The sequence below is a fragment of the Perna viridis genome, chromosome 8, assembly GCF_037379345.1.
Source record: "Perna viridis isolate PV_CMFRI_1.1 ecotype Kerala chromosome 8, ASM3737934v1, whole genome shotgun sequence".
NCBI classification, from domain to species: domain Eukaryota; kingdom Metazoa; phylum Mollusca; class Bivalvia; order Mytilida; family Mytilidae; genus Perna; species Perna viridis.
In genome coordinates this window covers 41,428,346-41,440,832 of record NC_142452.1, presented here as the reverse complement: position 1 = coordinate 41,440,832, position 12,487 = coordinate 41,428,346, and the positions used below count along the sequence as shown (strand labels likewise).

At 34.1% G+C, this 12,487-nt stretch overlaps 1 protein-coding gene across 2 annotated transcripts in view; it reads right to left on the bottom strand.

Annotated features, from left to right (window-relative positions):
* Positions 1-7,604, bottom strand: part of LOC148610539 (uncharacterized) — a 36,636-nt gene extending 29,032 nt beyond the window's left edge. For both annotated transcript variants that reach the window (XM_088595659.1, XM_088595660.1), the window contains exon 1: positions 7,490-7,604. The gene's annotated coding sequence lies outside the window, so the exon portion shown is untranslated. The remainder of the gene's footprint in view (positions 1-7,489) is intronic.
* Positions 7,605-12,487: the final 4,883 nt, after the last annotated feature.

The following is a 12,487-nucleotide window of genomic DNA, read 5'->3' as shown; positions in this document are numbered from 1 at the left end:
AGTTTCACAAGTTATAAAACCCTTTTATTATCACGATTCTTTTGGAGTAATTTGAAATACATCCGTACATGCGCCTTAACTGCATCTAGCATATCGATTTGTTGTTGTTGTCGTTTTTTTCTGCTAACATGTTGATAGTCCTTTGTTTATGGCATAAGCATGTACCCAATTGTTCAAACATGCATGTAATAAAACGCTAGTAGTATTGTGAATATAATATCGAAACAATCGAAATGCAACTCTCGCTGCTATAAAAAAAAAAAAAAAACCAAACACACAAACAGACAAAACAAACAAACAAAAACAAACAAAAACAAAAATGAAAACAAACAAAATCAAAAACGAAAACAGCATGTTTTCCCCCTATCCACACCAATTTGGCTCATAAAATAACAAAGTCCATTATTTATCGATATTTCTTGCAATGACCACATTCTAAGTAATACTCGAGATAAGAATCATGCAAAATTGTGATTCATGGCTGGAAAGCCTGCATATTTTTATTTTTGATATTTTGTTTGAAATGTTATAGTAAACTGAAATTAACATGTGGTTTTTCATATAAGATATAAATTATATAGAATGTATTAAAATATTGTGGAATTTAAAGTAAAGGAATAATACAGTAGAAACCTTTGAATTTTCATCATATAAAGAAACCTAATAACAAAAAATAAAGTGTAGTTTTTTTAGGGTGTATCATATATTACAGAATTTCCATGATTCTTACAAAGACTACTACTTAATCATTTTTATTAACAAAATAAAGATAGCAAAAACTCAGTAAGCCCGAATGGCACACTGTGCACACTATTGGAACATGTACATGTATAACACATTTTCGAAAAGATAATATTAACACTATCATCTATTCCTATACATGCAATCATGTATTATAGCATCAGTAAAATATTTCCTGCGCATAATATTGGAACATTTATAACACATGCACTATTGTTTTCGAAAAGTTCATATTATCAGTAAAGTAAATTTATACTTGCACTTCAGTAAAAATATTTTCCGTTAATATGAAGAAATTACAATTTTTCAGTAAATCGGCCTTTTTGAAATACATAAACAGGATACGATACAAAAGGATCAAATGTATTCAGCATTTTATGATATTCATAATTTTATTGATTTCCAAGTTTTCGTAAATAGTTTCACCGTTTTGCATACTGCAATATTATATGTTCAATAAAAACATGATCTTGCGTGTCTTTTCACGGAATGCTGAGCATAAGGGTTGTCTTTCTTTGATTGGAGGGGAAATTATAGCTTCGTAACTGTTTTGTCACCCAACAGGAAAACTCATGAAGATATTATAGAGTATAGTTTAATATATAGTCAAGGGTATCGCCAATGTGACGCTTTGACTCTCACGTGCAGAAGATTTTAAAATACCAGTCCATATAAAATTCAGACACTGCCAATGGTAAAGTGATTTATGGTCAAGAAAAACCCACCAAACAATGTTTTTTTCAGCCTACATATGATATACTTTCGCTTTGCACCATTTTCTGCATTCAGATTTGCACTTTTTAGAAAACCATACATTTATCTTCCACTTAATTCAACCAAATGAAGCAAAATCAAGAATGATAACTCTTGCAAATTTTATATACAATCTCAAAAGCTAAACAACCTAATGAAAAACTAAGACTGGTCATGTGATCAGTTACCGTTTCTGAACATGAAATAAAACTGAATTCGGTTGGTTTTGACATGCACGAATCACCTTCTGTCTGCTTTTTAGAAAGACTGCTATCTTAAAAAATACAGTATTTAATTATCTTGCCAGTGAAGTGCTTCTTTATCTCATTTTGTAGAGCGCCGGCTTAAGGAGGCAGCCGGTAATATTGTAAATTTGTCCAGTGCATCTTACTCTGCCGACTTGTTTTGCTTTTGGTATATTTTTTGTCAGTTAAGTCACACGAACACCTTTCAATAAAGATAGCTACATGTATGACTGCTTTCTCTGATAGATCATTGGCTTCCTGGAAAGATTAATCAAGGAAACCAAGTTTCTGGCGGAAATCAAAAGAATGCAATCCAGGGACAAAGACCAGACAAACACGACAAAGAACATAAAGTAACTAAAATAATACATAAAAGTAACAAAAGTAAATGAGCAACTCGGACTCCACTAAAATCTAGGAACATGGATCAGGTGCATTGGTAGGATAAGCGTCCTCTGCTTTTCTTGAAACACCCGCCGAGTTGCCCATAAAAAGTCAAGTCCGGGTAGAGGAAAGGGGAAAGGAAAAATATGTCACGTTGAACAAATCAGTTTCCATGGTGCAGATGGACACACTGTAACAATCCACGATTTCATGATGACGACTATAAAACTTCTGTAGTGATGACTTCAATCTTGTAGCAACATAACCCTGTTTTAGAGGCCTAATTATTGCAGGTAGAACCATGTATCTGGTTGAAGTGACATGTGCTTTTGTGTTTAATTTTGGTTCTAGACTTAACATTCCATTGTCGAGTTTAACTCACAAGGTTTTAAAAAAATCGGTCAGAAATGCATGAAATACAATGTACCTGCAAACTGATGTTCAACGTTCATCAGTAAAGTTTACAATTCAATCGCTATGGAAATGGAATTCATTGAAGGCACATATTCATCATGATTACGTTTGTTTTATAAAGGGGCATTTCAATAAGTGTTTCGTTTCCCAGGAAGTCTTAACCTATATGAAAAGCAATATTAAAGAACATACTTCTTCCTTGTCTTGCTCCTAAATTATTTATATTAAAAGAAAATTTTGATACCGATTTATCAATATTGAGAATTTTGGCTCAAAGCGAGGTGCAATGGTAAAAAATTCAATCAGTTATACATTTCCGTAAGTTTCAAAACAATTTTCCGGGCCTCGATGTGAATCCGGATATACATTAAATTTAAAGTTTTCCCTCAGAGGAAAAATAAAAATACATCTAATAATGACATCACTCTATTGATTTTTAATGATGTGTACAAGAAACTTTACAGATATTGAAGTGAAATATACATAGATATTTTTAACTCTAAAAAAATATTTTTTTTAATCGGCGTTCAACAAGGTTGCCCCTTATTTCGCGTTACAATCTACTTCAGCATTACAACTAATAGACAGTCTATTTATAAAATATTGTATTGTATTAAGTTTGCCCCTTATGTCGCGTTGACTTCCACCATTACAAAATGGTAATGAATGAATGTTCATTATCCTCCATTTTAATGATTAATATGTCATAGATGCATACCTATACATGTCGATATGATTATAGCAATTAAATTTTACAGGTAAGCATGTAATTTTGACATTAATTTGTTTAAAAGTAATTTTTGCATGTTTAAGCCAATATCTGTCATAAATTACAAGTAATCAGTGGGAAGAACATTTCTCGTTTATTAAGCAGAACTGAATTTGTTACATATGCATTTTTGCATCTTCGATTTCATTTAAACATGTACATGGACCAATATAGACAATGCAATTTATGACTCATTTAAAATTGTTTTTTAATTATAGCAATGCGTAAAACATGAGAAATATGACAGAGATGATATATACTGTGATTATTGAAAATTCTATAATTACTTACTAGCAACAAATTCTATCAACACTCAATTAAAAATAATGACCTTCCTGTACTTCTCACCTCCATTAAGAATACAATGAAATTAATTTTATTTATATTTTATTTTTTGTATGCGCATGCTGAACGAATATGTATATATTTTTAAAATTAACATTAAAATCAAGTTTTTGTATCCCTATTTCCTCTAAAAGAGTGCAAAATATTATAAGCTTCATTAAAAATATTGAAAGGATCGATACATAATTTTAAACCACGTTTGATTGTTACATATGCATTTTTGCATCTTCGATTTCATTTAAACATGTACATGGACCAATATAGACAATGCAATTTATGACTCATTTAAAATTGTTTTTTAATTATAGCAATGCGTAAAACATGAGAAATATGACAGAGATGATATATACTGTGATTATTGAAAATTCTATAATTACTTACTAGCAACAAATTCTATCAACACTCAATTAAAAATAATGACCTTCCTGTACTTCTCACCTCCATTAAGAATACAATGAAATTAATTTTATTTATATTTTATTTTTTGTATGCGCATGCTGAACGAATATGTATATATTTTTAAAATTAACATTAAAATCAAGTTTTTGTATCCCTATTTCCTCTAAAAGAGTGCAAAATATTATAAGCTTCATTAAAAATATTGAAAGGATCGATACATAATTTTAAACCACGTTTGATTGTTATTTTACAATTGATAGCATCGAAAATTGATGAAGCAGATGAATACACCATAACGATCCACGAGTTCATGATGACGACCATAAAACTTCTGTAGTGATGACTTCAATCTTGTAGCGACCCGTGCAGGTCCGGGTGTTAAAAGAATAGGCCTGCAGCCAGGGGTTAGGCGCTCTGCCCACAGAGCAACTGGGATGTGTGCCCCAAGTGGTGGAATGGGGTACTCCTGGCGTGTTACATGCTGGGGCTGTCAGGCTATAATACGGAAAACCTGACCGTAAACCATAGTGGTGCACTGTGTTGGGAAAGATGTCACGTTCTTCGCACGTTAAAGAACCCTGCTGTGGTATTCGGTAGGAGTAGGAACATTTGCGCTCTGCCACAGGAGGCTAAATTGTCCGACCTTGCCCACCCCTCCCTTTTTCTAGTGGCAATCAAAATTTTTCGAACCTATTGTCCTTGTGTCCCATCCCTTTTTTTTTCTTTTCATCATCATTTCATGTTGATTTTATCATCTATTTCATGTTCATCGCCTGAATATAGCTGAAATATTGCTGCTCGGACGTTAAACCCCAATAATCAATCAATCAATCTTGTAGCAACATAACCCTATTCCAAGAAGTTGTTAGAAGTCTAGCGCGATACAAAAAGTCGGCAAGCTCTGGCATAACGTATGAACACTCCATATGCAGGTGCTGAAGGAATGATGCCACATATGAAAGGAAAGTTGACAATTCTGAATGAAAAGTCATCACGTTTGTCGTAATGTTCGGTCAATAGTTTTCCCTTACCATCGATTTCTAAGTGTAGGTCAAGATATGAGGCCGACTTCACAGTGTTTGTATTATCCTTTATCACAAGTTCTTTGGGGTATATGCGATATATCAAATCCCAGAAATTAGGATTGTTTAAAGATAATACGTCATCTATATGATGGAAACTGAGATTAAAGGATCTAGCTAAACGATATACTTTCTTTCAGAGTTTTCAAACGTCTGCTAAGGAAAACAGAGGACGATTACCCTTCCAGCGCACGTGCTCAACGCTCACAGTTTTAATGGAGTCCAGGTTGTTATTTTTTCTTTTATTCCTGTGCACATGTATCTCGAAGTTATATTTTTATGTAACAATAGTTTTTTTTCTGTATTCAGATCTTTGAGAAAACCATACATTCAACAGCATTAGTCAATCTACTTCGTCCATAGCAGGGTCATAATTTGAGTACAAGTAGCTCTGTTCCACAAAGGCAAAGTCTAAAATCATGTCATTTTCAATAATATACAATATATCACACTATATTGCAAATTTCGATATGCTGTACGTGTGTTTCAATGAGTAACCTCTAATCAGCAGCATTAAAATCAAATACAAAGGAAGATCTTAATCATAACCAAACGTATCGAAATAGAAAGTTAAATCCAGTATCAAGAATTTCTAACGTGCAATACAAGGATTAAACAAAGGAATGTCGACGTCATCGATTAAACAGATGTGTTGACAATTATTTAATGAATCAAATCGATCATCTTGTAATGTTGACATTTATATGTTAAATACATTTTTTTTAATTGACATGCAAGGTTTTTATGATTTTATAACTTTTCTACAAGTCATTATTAATATTTCAGTAGTGAATTTAGATGAATTACTATAAACACAAATTTTGTCAATTAAGTGTCAGTCCTTGTAAGAATCAAGCAATAGGTGAAACATGGTATTACAAAAACCATCATTTTGTCCATTTGTCCAGTGTGGTGGACGCATTTTTGGACAAACTATCGGCATTCCAATGGGAACAAATTGTGCTCCTTTACTTGCTGACCTATTCCTTCACTCTTATGAGGCTGACTTTATAGCATTATACCGCTATAACCTTGGTTACCTTGATTACTCTTACGACAAACGTGATGACTTTTCAATCAGAATTGACAACTGACCTTTCATCTGTGGCAACATCCCTTCAGCACCTGCGTATGGAGTGTTCATATCACAACTCATACGTTATGCCAGAGCTTGCCGAAACTACGACTCTAACAAATAGGCTTCTGGCACAGGGTTATGTTGATACAAGATTGAAGTCGTCACTATAGAAGTTTTATATACTGTACAAAAAAACGACTGTCCGTAAAAAGTCAGCCATATTTTAACTGATACAGTCCATATATAACTGATGATGACTGTCAAAATGACTGATGTAGACTTATACTACTGGTACAGTCTTTTGTAGTAACTGTTTAAGTTAAAATTTGACTGAGTAAGTCTCTTTTCAACGGTCTAAAGTTTTTTGCGTTTAATCAGACATATCGTGACTGATTAAACGTATTTCGCGTTTAATTAGACGATTTTGGACTGACTAAACCCGATTTCCGTTTAATCAAACTTCTTTGGACTAACTGAGCTCATTTTGCGTTTAATCAGGCATTTTTGGACTGGTTAAACGTGTTTTGCGTTCAATCAGACGTTTGTGGACTGACTAAACCCAATTTGCGTTCAATTAGACCTTTTTGGTCTGACTAAGCTCATTTTGCGTTTAATCATACATTTAAGGCTTATTCGAACATACTTGTATATAAATGAATAAATTCATATTCCGTTCATTCGTTCCCTTTTTATACTGGTTTATCTCGTGTTTTATGTTTAGTTGCTTACTTAACAATACATCATGTATTTTCTTTCTAAATTATTATTTTCTCATCATTACAATTAATCATTCAACTGTCCCTTAAACTCACTTTCGATATCATAACATACCCTTATTTTAGAACAATGTAAACCCCATCCGTTGATGTAGTTAGTCAATGTAAAGCTGTATCCACGCCGGTGTGGCATATCGCCTTAAAGCATAGGTACAATATAACTAAATAGTAAAGTTCTAGGAACCTCTCGCAAAATACATGCATGTAAACCATAGTCAGGTCCATGAAGAGGCAATCCGTCAAATCAATGATCGCCGCCCCCGCCCTCTTGAAATCCGTATTTTAGATCCGCCATTGTACACATGTAAAGGGTAAAATTCCTTATAGTAGCACACATACAATATTGCTTTATTATACATTTGTATCAGCGATCCATGTGGGATGACAATAATATTCCATACATAACACTGTGTACCTATATGCTGGCAATAAAGACCTCAAATGTACCTTAATTCGAACATCTTAAAAAATGGCAATATATGTATCTTTTAAAAAAATCTCACCCAAAATATTGTCAGTTTACAATGAACACCCCTGTTCGATAACCAGTAAAAATGAACTACTTGCGTTAGTCTTATCTGGTTTCTACAGTTTAAAATCGTGCAAGCGAAGTCAAATAATGAACTAAATTATATAACTTAAGATATGTGCAATCTTTGAACTACATGTACCTCTCAACTTATCACACCTATTTCTTACAAATATATAGCTTCTATGCTACGTATCGTGTCATACACAATGAATCCTGTAAAACACAGCTCTATCATCAAAAGTATTATCTTTAATACATGTATATCTAATTTAGAAAACGCATGCATTTTCCTAAGAGCTGTAACCGAAGTTTCGACAATTTTAACACCAGATCACAGATTGTAACCATTCCAAACATGTATTCACGGTGATGTATCAATTAATCGAAGTATTCAAGAAAATCTTTGAAATTTAAATAAATAACTATAGTGCTGGCCACGCGCTGCATTATCCTATGATGTCATGGTCGGGTTACAATGCTCGGTCAAGCGAATCCGTGCTGGATGCATTTAATCTGTCTGTCGAATTGACATTCCGTCTGTAGGAACTCACCAGTTTAACTGTTTTAATATATATTTTTTTAATTTCCATTAAAAATTATCACGTCTCAATAGAAAATATATATTTTCTATAATTATCATGATTATTCTATAATGTTTTTGGGTATTCTGTGGTATTCTTGGATATTTCTATGGACCCATAATGAGCTACATTCAATACACTGCAGGGTATCATTAAACGAACGGCAAGTTTGTCTACCTGTAGGTCGTGCAGGTAATAACTAAAGCTTACCGCCTCAGGTGTCAATATTACGTAATTGGGTATTCCTTTGATCTCTACCTGTGCACCTGGACTCAGAGAACTATGGATTCAACCGGGCCTTAAATTGCATATTGCAAATTTGAAACACTGATAAATCCAAAATGAAATCCGGATACTAGGGTCCAGGTTAGATGAAAAAAAATCACCTATAGTGCGAATCGGTTATTTCATTTTGTCATTTGAAATTTGTGACTTACAAATTTGCTTGATTTAGTCTTCCAATGTACAATCTACGTGTATTACATTTAGGAGGTTGGGTATTTTTAGAGGAATATGTTCGGCGAATCAGTCTATGCGGAGACACGCCATTATTTGCACAAAATCGGCCAAACTTGATTACATTGTATTTGTAAAGCAGTACAATTATCATAGTATGAGCGCTTACATACATGTACTTGTACGAGTTTGCACTAATTCTTACATATAAAATTAGACAATGTCAAGCAAAATTACTGAGGGTATCGTGATTATAAGCAAGCACACTGGATTGAACACATTAAAGTTCCATGAATTATTGCCCGATGAAGACTGTGTATTCCCCCCATAAACGTCTAATAATCGTGGTAATAATGTATAATTTACAGAGAAGATATTTCATCTTACGCTTTCACGACTTACATTCAATATAAAGCAAGTCTCATGTTAATCTTTTAAATGTTAATACTGCATGCATTCACATACTCTTACTAGTATACAAAATGATTTTTAAGTAAAATGTAATATTTGTTTGAGAATATGCTCTGTAAAGCTGATGTCAGAATTAAAACTGTAAGGTTACAGACCACCAATTCAACCAATGAGCATTCGGAACGTACGCAAAAATAGTCCTACGCAGAAATTACCCCTGTTCCTCATAGTGCTGTGAAAAAAGTTCTCATCTCATTTAAAAAATTTAAACAGTTTCTGAAAGGAAAAACATTTCTGTACGTTTTATAGGTGCATTTTGCTTCTTGTGATGTGAAGCCTAATCTCCATAATGATTTTTAAATATACCCCTATCTTGTGAAAACACTGGGATTTCCCATGCTATTTATAGACCCTTCACTTCCGGTGACCAGTACTGCACTGCAAGTCTGCTAACCCCACATGCCATTCTGAGGATTGTGAGCTGACATATGTAGAATCATGCTGATATATAGTCCTCTGCAGGTTAAAGTTAAGGTAAAGTCCAGAGAAGCCATTGAATATTGTGAAATTAGCATAGAAGCCTATGGAAAGTGGAATTAGTGGTTTTTAGCCTGTAAGTCATCCAGATTTCCGGAACTTTCCGTAGCTCAGTTTTGCTGTTTAGTTGAATATTATAGTTTTCTTTTGTACTGTACAACCATAGACCTGTAACTATAGATCTATGATACTACAGTGACATGTAATGTAATAGGTAAATACCGAATTAATAATATCATTAGAAACGACTTGCAACCATAACATGTGCATGCAAAAATCTAGAGAATGTATAAGAGTCATGTAATTTTGCCAATAATATTTAGGAAAATAAAACAAATATTTTTTTTGTTTCAAAATCGTCCGAATGGATGGCAGTTTAAAAAGCTAATCTTGTTATTTATAAAAAAAAGTTTGAACCCCTTCGAAAGATCACCTCCCATTTAGGAATCTCTGGGTCCGGCTGCCGTTGACACCCTGTTCACGTGCACAATATATGCATAATTTTAAGCGGAGGAATACTTGTAGAATTCTCGGAAGTAAATGTAGATTAGGTTTTGGTACATTCAAGGAATAATGAGTCTTATTGACTAAAGTTCGAATATTAGCTAAATATGATTAAAACTGCCGATACAATACAAAATAAAAAAAGTGCGGCAATACTGGATCTAGCCGTCAAATTCGGGATTAAGCCGTCCCCATGCAATACGTCATACTGGACTGGTTAAAGTCCATATTGGCCTAGTATTGGACTAGTTAGTCATTAAAGGTATATTTGCGTAGAGTTTTTTCATATTGACTGAGTTATTGGTCCTCGGCTAGAAATATAAGATTTTGTCTACGCTTCAGTCCAATATGGCTAGCCTCGGACCAATAACTAAGCAAATATGGAAAACCTTACGCATGATTACTTTATTACATGTATAAATCTGGTATGAAATAAGAATATTTTGAGTGTAAATTAAGTGAATTGTCATTCCATGCAATTATTCCCTCCCAATTTGAGTGGGCGATACGCCCGGCACATCTTCCCTAGGATCCTCGCCTGGTGTATTTAATACATGACATTAAGCAAAATGCTTCGAACTCTACACTATACACAAATGTACTAGCAAAAGAAAAAAGATCAATTATGGTAAAACGCAACAAACGCACCAGCGTATTACCAAAATACTGAAAAGTAACTAAATATTCTCAGAGATCAACGAAAGAAAAAAAAATAAAAATCATGATATTGTTAGCAGCCCTACATGTATATCCGCTATTTTATATATCATCGCGAATCCAAGAAAGGACGTACCGGGCTTACGCCCCATAAATTAGGGATTTTTGTCACAAGAAATTTATTTTTTCAGTAATCTCTTTAATTTCCAATTGTCTTGCAACTCTTCATACTACCCCCCCCCAAATCCAACCTGAAATACCGAAACGCTTTTGAATTTTAGCGATCCCGGAGTCGTACGTAATTTCAAGGTAGTATTAATTTATTAAGTCCCAGAAACCAGGCATAGAAAATAGGAATATAACACTATTTACTCCCAGTATACTACTAGTATGCAAGTCCACTTGTATTCAAGCTGCAAGAGAACATAATTATACGTCCCCTGGATATACGTGTGCATCGTCGAATAGTCCAGATATATTCTCTGATATTGCTACATGTACCCCCATATTCTTTTTTTATTTTAAGTATATTTTAATTACCTCCCTATAAGAGTCGAATACAGGGATGACGAATTGGGAGGAGGGAGGATTCCAGGCTATTAACTGTACATTTTTAGTAAATGTTCCACGTAATTAGCAAAATTTCACATAAGGGCGGAACCCTCTGGATCTACATATATATATTACAAGCTAATTATGTCGCACGCACTTCATCTGCCAATTTTCTTTCTCAAACCGATCACTCAATAAAAAGTAAAGTCCCCCGGTTTTTATGGTCAAAGGAGTAGTTGCTGATTATTCAGGAAATTAAAACCATTATAGTATTAGTCAATATGGTTCATCCACACGATGGTCCCAGTACAAACTTTGTGTACATAAAGTCACATGCAACCATGCTACGGGTTAATTTTACTTTTGCGACTCAGTCAATAAATGAATCTATGTTGATTTTAGGGTGTAATTATCATATGGACAGTTAATTCGAGATTCTCTCTCTCTCTCTCTCTCTCTCTCAACGAGAGATTTCGTGTTTATTTGTATCATGCACATGTACATGCACATGTAAAGGGAAAATATGTTGAACATGTTCGTAAATTTTCTTCGGATCGCAACAAGATATCTTCAATTCATCGCGTAATTGAATGCAAAACAGTTGAAGGGATCTTTCAATGATTCTTTTAACTTTGGTAATCAAAATAATATAATCCAGGGACAAAGACCAGACACGGAAAACAGGCATACACAACAAAGAACATAAAGTAACTAAAATCTTACATACAAAGTAACAAAAACAAATGCGTAACTCTGACTCCACTAAAAACTAGGAGCATGGACCAGGTGCATCGGTAGGGTAAGTGTCCTCTGTTTTTCTAGAAACACCCGCCGAGTTGATCATAAAAAGTCAAGTCCGGGGTAGACAAAAGAGGAAAGGAGAACTATGACCTGTTGAATAAATCAGTTTTCATGGTGCAGATGGATACATCATAGCGAGTTCATGATGACGACCATAAAATTTCTGTAGTGATGACTTCAATCTTGTAGCGACATAACCCTGTTCCAGAAGCCTATTTGTTAGCTAGAGTTCTAGTGCGATACAAAAAGTCTGCGTAGTTCAGGCAAGCTCTGGCATCACGTATGAGTTGTGATATGAACACTCCAGACGCAGGTGCTGACGGGATGTTGCCACAGATGAAAGGAAAGTTGACAATTTCGAATGAAAAGTCATCACGTTGTCGTAAAGTTTGGTCAATAGTTTTCCTTTACCATCGATTTCTAAGTGTAGGTCAAGAAAATTGACTTTGGTCAAGGGTTCTAAATATTCT